We start from the raw sequence: 9,062 nt of genomic DNA, 5'->3' as shown, positions 1-9,062 counted from the left end.
CGCGCCCCTTTTCATGTTTGGCACTCCATTTCTCTCTCTGACAAGCAGTAGGAACAGAGCGTGGGCCCCCGAGCACTAATTACAGGTCACCATGTCAACTAAGAGGGGCTCTCCCCGCTTTTTAAACCTGTGGCTGACATCATGAAGGGGGTGGAAGGAACGAAATGGATCGTACATGAAATTTATCTTAATAAAAATGGAGATGAAGCGTGTGTGCATTCATTATCATGGCACAGCTGTTGTCCACTCAGAGTCTTACATGCTCCATACTCACAGAAGTCTGGTGGTCCTCCAATATCTGTACACTTGTACTGTTAACACCACACTAAACAGCTGACTCTCTTACTTTTAAGGTGTCTGTCATTGTTTTTTTCACTATACCGTACACACAACTTACTTCTATTTACAGGCTATTGTATACAGTACAGTCCTGAACATTCAGAGTTTCTTCTATTATTAAATCATTCTTTCCCTTCATTGTTCAGGTTTTTCTGTTGTCGCTGAGAGCAAGTGGTCCAAATATCTGTATCAGCACAAATACTTGGCCAATAAAGCTGATTCTTATATTGAATGTTGTCATAAGCCAATCCACAGTAATAAATATTATTGTGAATTTTCTCAAAATATAACTGAATAACTGATTTTGGATTTAGAAAGTGGCATATTTGATTACATTGACTCTCCCAACACAACTCACTTACTCTGCTATAATATTCATATATAAATGCACTTAAAATTTGACACCTCATTAAGTTCAAAGTCATCTTACCACAGGCTGCATTGTGATAATTGCATGTCCTATGATATCACATAAGTATTTACAGCCTTGGCATCCTTCCTTTATCCTTGTGAAAAGATTTATTACAGGGTAAGTACTTTTTTTTTTTTTTTTTTTTTCATCATGACCCGGGTCAAAACGGGCATATAAAAGAAAACCAGCTGCAGAGTGCTGGTGATCCGGTCGTAAAAATAAACTGCCCTACATCACAAACTTTTCTGAGCATGCTTTTAATACACACGGACGACGCGGACCGACTCGCAGCATGAATGCGGCACCGCTCCGGTCAGCCCGGCCCGGCTCGGCTCGGCCCGGCCCGGCCCGGCCAGGAGGAATGGAATGAGAGGCAGCCGTGGGCGATACCAACTCCGGCTTCCACGAGGGGGGGGGGGGGGTGTGCATTGCAAACACCGCGGCTAAAACCCACAAACACACACGCGAATAAGATAACACGTATTTAATTAAATTCATGTCGGGTTGATTTAACAACACATCTAGCCTATGACCATTTATATCCGCGTTGTTGTCCAATCAACCACATAAATCTTCGCCCTCACCCCCTTTTTACGCTCCCACCCACCGCACATGTATTCCTATCTGCTTGTAACCGCTCCAGCGGGGGCAGAATGTGGCTCTGGTCGGAGGCGGCAGGACGGCGACTCTTCTCCCAAACTTACTGAAGTCTTTTGCCAAACTGTGGATTTTCCTTTTCGCTTTTTTTTGTGTATAAAAGAACACAAATTAACCCGTTTGGATTAATACTTTGACAAAGGAATAACTTGTTTTTCATTTTTAAAAGGTGAGTTGTTGCTTTACTGGATGCTTTGACCGTTTTTTTTGGAATCTTGGCGGCGGCGACGACGTCATTTCACCGACGTCCCATTTCCTTTAAATGTTTTAAAATGAGGCTCATTAATGTGATTTTTTTTTACATCTATGTCGGTTTATACGAGTGTGTTTGACGTGTTCAGAGCTAACTTGTGTCTTGCTCCAACAAGGGTGATGCTGCCAGGATATTATACAGGGAATGTTGGCACGAAATATGAGGGTTTTTTTATGCTAGCTCAGGCATTTTGTCTTCCCCTGACTTGTCAGATAGGTAAAGTAGGACAGTTTAGTTATAACTTTGTATGTTTGCTCACTTTTTCAACTTCATCACGTACTCTTCTCGTACTAATGTTGCTCCAAAATCCAACGTGGTGCCCTCCTAGGAAAGAAAGCCAAGCTCTCGTGCAAAGTTGCTGTCTCTTTCTCCAGTGTTTGCTAATGATAAAGTAAAAGAAATTCTTGGGAAAAGATAGCACAGATTCCTCTTTTGTTACAGTTGTTTAGTTACCATGCAAGTAATGCCAATATAGCGTTCTTGAATGGCACAAAACGATGTGTAACCCATGCTAATCAATCCTGCTTGGAGCTGCAAATCCCCCTTTTCTTTTCCCCTCAACAAACTGCAAAGTTGTTGTCTTAGTACTCAGGAATGCAAACTATTTCCTCTCTGTTTAATATTAGACCAGGGAGCAATTAAGGGAAGAAAGGGAATGGGAATCTTCATGTTTTCCTACAAAGTTTTAGCTGGTTTTAGGCTGTGGACATTGTTTTAAATAGATGGGGTGACCCATGCTGTGCAACAGCATAATAATTTTACTCCCAAGGCAAATGTTGTTGAGATGTCAGAGTCGGATGTTGAGCACTCCCTAAAGCTATGGAGACTTAATGTCTTGCTCAAGGGCACTTCAGAGGGATGCTATGACATCTGAACTTGTGTCCTGTGGTTTAACTACCCTGTCTGTCCCCCTTATGTCCTTTGGCAAGTTATAATGAGGTCATTAGTTAGTTTTGTTCACATCCTTTCGGAAAGTCTTTTTGTGTCACACAAATACAAACACAACAGTAAGTCAGACATTTAACAAGAAAGCCTTTCACAACATCGACAACAATAAAGAATAAAAATATACCAAAATTCAAGTGGCACTCGCAAGGATTTGTTTAAAAGAGCTATAACATAATATAAATATAATGTAATAAAGGTTGCATCTCTTACATTTGCACTAATGTAAACAAACCATTGTAATGCTCTGCAGACACTAGCATGGTCCGTCAAGGGATCCCTTGCAAGGACCGTTAATACTTGAAACTCATCCAGTACACATGGTAGGTTCATCAGCTTGCTTGTGTGGCCCGGTGTGTGTGACATGCCATCCAGGTCTCTGCTCCAGCTGAGGGGGAGAAACTGAAGAAAAACAACTCATGTTTTTGTGATCGCAACGTTGTCTTCTTGGCTCGATGTTGTGACAGAGCAAAGTGAATGGGAGAGAGCGATGATGCAGGTGCTGTCTGGACAGGAAGAGCTCCGATTGAGTAGGAAACAGAGAGGAAACGTGTGAACAAAGATGGTTGGTGTGTGTGTCGGTGACTCATTCAGATGAATCGGTGTTGGAATGTGTGATGGGATGGCCCATTATTGCACAAGGCAATCCCCCTGCCCACGTTTAACTTTACATGAGTAACGGATATGTTTTGGTATCTCGATTTGGGGCTTTTTTACCTGCGCTGTCATAAAACCAAACATGACATATGATACTCAAGCACCAACTGGGATTTCAGCATTGATTTCTAGTTGATTTTCTTATGTGAAGACTTCTTTTCACCCTCTTTTCAACCAGCTATAATGCGGTTACAACATCACCATGTCACAAAACACAAAGTTGTGTAATCATTTCGCAGAGTTGGTCATTTGTGTAGTAAATACGAGCTTCACCCTATAGAAGTGCGGCTGTCCAGATGACTGACAGTCCAATCCTTGACCCCTGCAGCTTAATTTGATTTTGTAGGTTAGCATTCCCATAATAAAGGCACCTTTCATCCTCTATAGTGTGCAAATAAGTGACGGTCACCATTTTGGATCCTGTCTAGTTGGATGCAATGACCATTTTTTAAACTCTTATTCAATGGAAAAATGGTCACTGGGTTGTTTCATGCACTCTTAAGTGAATGCTGGATCTGTTGTTTTTCTGAATTTATGAGTGACTTCCTCCGTATCAAAAGCTCAACTGAATCCTTACCCTCTGGGCAGGCTTTCTCTGATGCTAAAACTCTGCCGCAAATACAAAAACTGTACTTGAGCCGAAGCAAAAAAAGCATTTGTGGTTCTACACATGGGTAACTGGAGATAACCTGTTATACGCATTTTACATAATCGTCTCTTCACAATGCAAATTCTTCCAGGGAAGCCTGATACACTAGCAGGGGATTTTCATACCGTTGCAGAAGCTTGTTTATAAAACACTCCCTCTGGAATTTATCACTCAATCTGCCTTCGGCCTTGTTGCCAGAAGATAAGGTGTAAGAGGAACCATATTTTGAGTGTGTGGACAATGTGACCGAGGAAGGAGGATGGCACAGGTCCATGAGAAAGTATGAGATTACATTATCAACGTAATGAAGGCGAAACGTTTGCTAACCATTTTGTCTACAGTATACGGGTGTGTACACAGTCGAATGTCCTTGTTGGTGTAAGTTATACAGGTGCCCTGGGCTCTACACTCATATCACTCTTCGCCATGAAGTCCATGTAACAGCTTTTGAATGCAAAACTTGATTCTCAGGAAAGTCAGCTTTTAAAGAGATTTTTAAAGAGGTGGCTATGTTTTTAAAGATTAACCTTCTGACTGGATTTATGGCCTTGTAAGTCCTGAAAATGCTCAACAGAAGACTGCAAAACCCTGATTTTAAGTGAAAAGATTAGATCTGAAAGAAGACATCAGTGCTGCATGTCTTTTCTGCAACTGTAGGGATGTTGCATGACTCCTTACATCCATGTCTCAAGTGCACCAAAGGGGACAGAAGAAAAAAATAGGTCAGTCCTTCCTGTATTTGTCTCCCATTCTCCCTTTTCCTTGGATTGTGTTTTTTTCCTTCATAGTGAAGCTTGAGTCCTTTCATGGAAGTGGCCCAGAGAGATTTAACCTGCTCGCATCCCCTGAGGATATTATCAGCTTATCTCACACGCTTCTCACCGGAGCTCCCAGTGTTTCCTGTAGGATATTTGGTTGATTTTTGTTGGATTGGAAGCAGGTAGTTGTGTTACTGAGACCCAAGTTCAGTCCTGGGTCAGTAGATTCCAGATTGTAGGAATAAGTCTTTGCAGCATATTTATATCTGAGCATCTCAGTTGTAATTCCTGTTGTAAGACTTGTTTCAGGTTGTGGTGTGGAGTGAACAATCGGGAACAATTATGGGCTTACAATGCCTTCACTTTGTCTTTCAATTGAGGTAATTTTCAGGCTGTAGAGTGCTTTATAGCTACAGGAAATGCTGGCACTCTAACAAGTGACTGGGAGAGGTGAAATTCATGCAGCTGTGTGTTGTTAGCACTCTGCCAAGTTTCAAATATTTACAGGTATTTTTTTTTCATGAAACGCTGCAGTTAACTTTCTGCAGAGTTGAATGTTTTCCTCAAACAAAAAGACAAATTTGAAACTTGTGACTCTCCTCAGGTGTGATAGTCTAAACAATAGCAGACATTCCTGTTACAAACCCAGGAAGCATTTCAAATTGGCTGCAATAGCCTTCTTCATTCTGTCAAAACGGAAGATCTTTTGCCTGAAACAAAACAACAGGGTTTTGGTTTGGGTTTGTTATAATTGCAGCTCATTTTTTTTGACCCTCTGCTTTAAGGCCGCTTGCACTATTTCAAGCATACGTAATGGTCGGTTTGACGTCTCCGCGGTGTGTTGCACTGCGATTGCTAGTTTTGTGGCGTTACTCATGCAGAGTCCAAGTCTGAATGCTGGGCGGGGAGGGAGGGGAGCGACTGCTGACTCTGTTCTAACATGTCTGTTGGTGCCGGCAGTTTTAGAGGTGTGTGTGTGTGTGTGTGTGTGTGTGTGTGTGTGTGTGTGTGTGTGTGTGCACTCGCTCCTTGCTTAGAGCCACATGGAAGCCAGGTGTTATGAATGTTGAAATTTTTCTTTGCAGAGGTAACCAAGCATACGTGAGCTGCTTGTTAACACTTTTGTTACTGATGACAAAGAAAGCCGGGGTGAAATCATTTCAGCAAGGGTTGAAGAAAAGTCACATAACAATTGCGATTAATTGATAGTAATTAACTTGGCCCAGACTCTTTCTCATTTGAACAAACCTGTAGCTGTACAGCCTTGTGGATAACACCGGATTTCCCTGGTACTCACACTGCAGCAGAGTCATAATGTTGGTAACAGCCATGGTTGCAACGTTATGAAATTTTCCTGGTACAGTGACCATCTCAGAAAATACCACTGTATTAGGGTACACTGTATTACCCAATTATTATTAACAGTTACAGTGACCCTTAAAGGGCAACTAGGAAAGTTGAGAAGCTGCTGTTTTGCCATTTCGAAGGTTGTTACTGAAGGCAGCCGTTGAGTAAGTCCTTCACTGTCACTTTCATACTTACATCTTAATCAAGAAGAAGAATGATTCAACAAGGCGCTCCAGCTTCTTAATCCGGTGTAAGGGTGCGGGGATGATTGAAATTCAATGCCAAATAATGTCTTTCCAGTGAATTCAGATAGTGTGTAATAAATATTGCAGCCACAATTTCTATACGAGTTAGCCCGAGGCCACCCACCATCTAATTCCTCCACTTCTCTTTGTGAATTATATAACGGCTAACAATACCATGCTGTGTACTGGCCTGACCTTCAGCGGTTAATGAGCGTGACATTTGATGAAGGATGGCATCCAGGCATTTGCTTCTTAGATGTGTTGTATGAGTAAACATAGGTTATATATAGCGTGAAAGAATATTATATTTAGAGGGGTCGGTCTGTGTTGTGGATAATTACAATAATTCATGTCTTACATTTCATCAGGTTGAGATAAGTCGTTAAAATGTGGTTTAGGTTCTCAGACTTTTAGTTTGACTCTGAGCCAGAAATAGATTGTTTATCCTCTCTGCGAGCTCAGTGGAAATAGACACACAAATATCTGCTAGATGATCTTATGGGCAAGGGTCTTACAACTGTGGTGTGTTTACCCCCTTCCCCCTGAGATTAGGCTTAAAGGCTAAAAACACATATATAGTGAGAGCATCCAGGTATTTATGGGGGAGCAACTAAACACGCCTCCAGGCTCTATTAATACCAGCAAGAGTCACAGTTATTTGTTTACACCGCCCATAGGCTACTGACAGCGGAGAAAGTCAAATATGTACTTTATGTATTTAAGACGACACTATCAGAGTTAGAATAACTTTATTTGCCAAGTATAACACACATAACAGCATGTTTCCTGTCCATAATGACAGCCACTTCCCGGCATCATGACAAGCCAGCCTGCATCCGAAATAGATGTTTAGACGATCCAGAATGTGTGGTTTGGGTGGTCAAGCATGTCGCCCACTAGCGTGCTTTTTCCTGTTTATTTTTTGACACTCAGCTCCTCCTCTTAGTATATCACTAGGTTAAACAGAGTAGAGGAGGGAAGTCTCACTGCGAAGGCAAATGCCATCTTGTGACCGATGTGATTTAGAGCTGCTCGTCAGCTCGGCAGCATTTCTCATCAGCTGAATAAACACATCTCTTGGCAGGGAACTCAGGGAAATAAATGACCAGTTCCCACTCTGATCCAGTCGTTGGCACCATTTATGAAAGTCGTGCCCTTTGAATGGGAGGCCTTTAAATATTTCAGCGAGGGCAGAATGGGTCAGTAAAGTACAGCCCATGAAACAGGCTTCCTCTCAAATGACTGGTTACTCAAAATGAGAATTTGCTTTGTCTTTTTGTTGCTTTCCCTCAGCCCATTGTAAAGTCGCATTCCCACATGGTTATTTCAGGCATATTCTTCATCTATTTCTGTCTGCTGGAAGTTTTAAATCCTTTCAGAATGTTTAGGAAATATTCAGAAAATTACAGACGCCATCTTTTCTTACCATAAGGATGGTTATCAGAGTTTCTGTGGGCCAAAGTGACATATTCAGATTGATACAGCTTTGATAGTTGCAGATGAATGTCGATACAATTTCTGTTTATCGAGTAGTTGTTTCACCTCTGAATGCAACACAGGTGATCCAAGTGCTTTATAGTTCAGACTGACAGAATAGAAGAACAGAGAGGACAAGTCAATATAAAAATCATACAAGGCTTCAGAGGAAACATTGGAGAAGGTTAGTTACCAGTTTGTATTTAGGTTTAACAGAAAGATAAAAATAGTAGGTCAGCAACTGTTGTTTTCATTATCGGTTAAACTTTAAAATGTACAATTTCTAAATGCCTTCAAATGTCTCGTTTTGTCTAACAGTCCTGAACCCAAAGCTTTTTCATTTACTGTGACATAAGACAAAGGAAAGCAGCCAATATTAAAAATAGAGAATCTTAAACTCAGTATTTTTTGACAATTATATAGATGAATGAAGTAGTTCAAGATTATTCTTCTGTTATTCAACTAATCGATTAAGACTGAATAAGCAATGCACAGATACATCAGCCCAATGTCTGTATCAGTCGATATAGTTGACTGCTATCAGCCTATCTGCAAATAAGATGATGTTCACTGATGGCAGAGGCAGCTGTTTATCAGAGGTCTCACATCAGTTTTGCACAGGCACATTCATTAGCTACTGGCTCGTGACATGTAAGTAATGAAGAATTCTCATTATTGGTTGTATAGAAGGTTAAAACTTATTATAAAGCAGTTTAGTTGTAAGATAGTTTAATAAGAATCTTTTCATTTAAAGGAAGGTTGTTTCATAAATTTGTATGTTCAAATTTGTCCTCTGTCAAAGATAATGTAATGAAGGCTTGATCGCTTTCAGTTATCTTCACATGATGCAAATTAGTTTGTTTCCCTGGAACAAAATAGGGAATAAACAACACAAACTAAATAAACAACAACAAAGTAACCATGGTATCTTTATCGCTATTTGCCAAAGTAGTGCATCCCTCCTTTGAAATCTCCTGATGAACCCATGCTGATCTCAAAGCACAAAACAAAAGTTAGTTAAACACGACAAACGCTCCACATCAAGGTTTACAGTGCAGGTTTTAGGATGCTGTCAGACGATTGGAGTTTCTCTGCACATGTAGATGTTGCTGCTCGTTGTGTGTATCAGGAATCAAAGGCCGCCATTGTTGGAATGAGAAGCAGATGTTAGTGAGGAATTCTCCTGACTGCAGCAGTTTTTTCTTTTTTCATGCCTAAGCTTCGAGCCTCACTCCATCTCCCTCCCTCCCGCTCTCTCTCTCTCTGCTGTGTATATCCACCCTCGTCTTTTTCTCTCTTTTTTTTAACTTTGACACATACTGTA

The 9,062-nt window shown here is 41.0% G+C and overlaps 1 protein-coding gene across 1 annotated transcript in view; it reads left to right on the top strand.

The window, feature by feature from the left end:
* Positions 1–1,475: 1,475 nt before the first annotated feature.
* Positions 1,476–9,062, top strand: part of frmd6 (FERM domain containing 6) — a 28,196-nt gene continuing 20,609 nt past the window's right edge. The window contains exon 1 of the mRNA XM_073483742.1: positions 1,476–1,577. The gene's annotated coding sequence lies outside the window, so the exon portion shown is untranslated. The remainder of the gene's footprint in view (positions 1,578–9,062) is intronic.

The sequence above is a fragment of the Pagrus major genome, chromosome 16, assembly GCF_040436345.1.
Source record: "Pagrus major chromosome 16, Pma_NU_1.0".
Lineage (NCBI taxonomy): Eukaryota > Metazoa > Chordata > Actinopteri > Spariformes > Sparidae > Pagrus > Pagrus major.
This window is presented reverse-complemented; position numbering and strand designations above follow the sequence as displayed.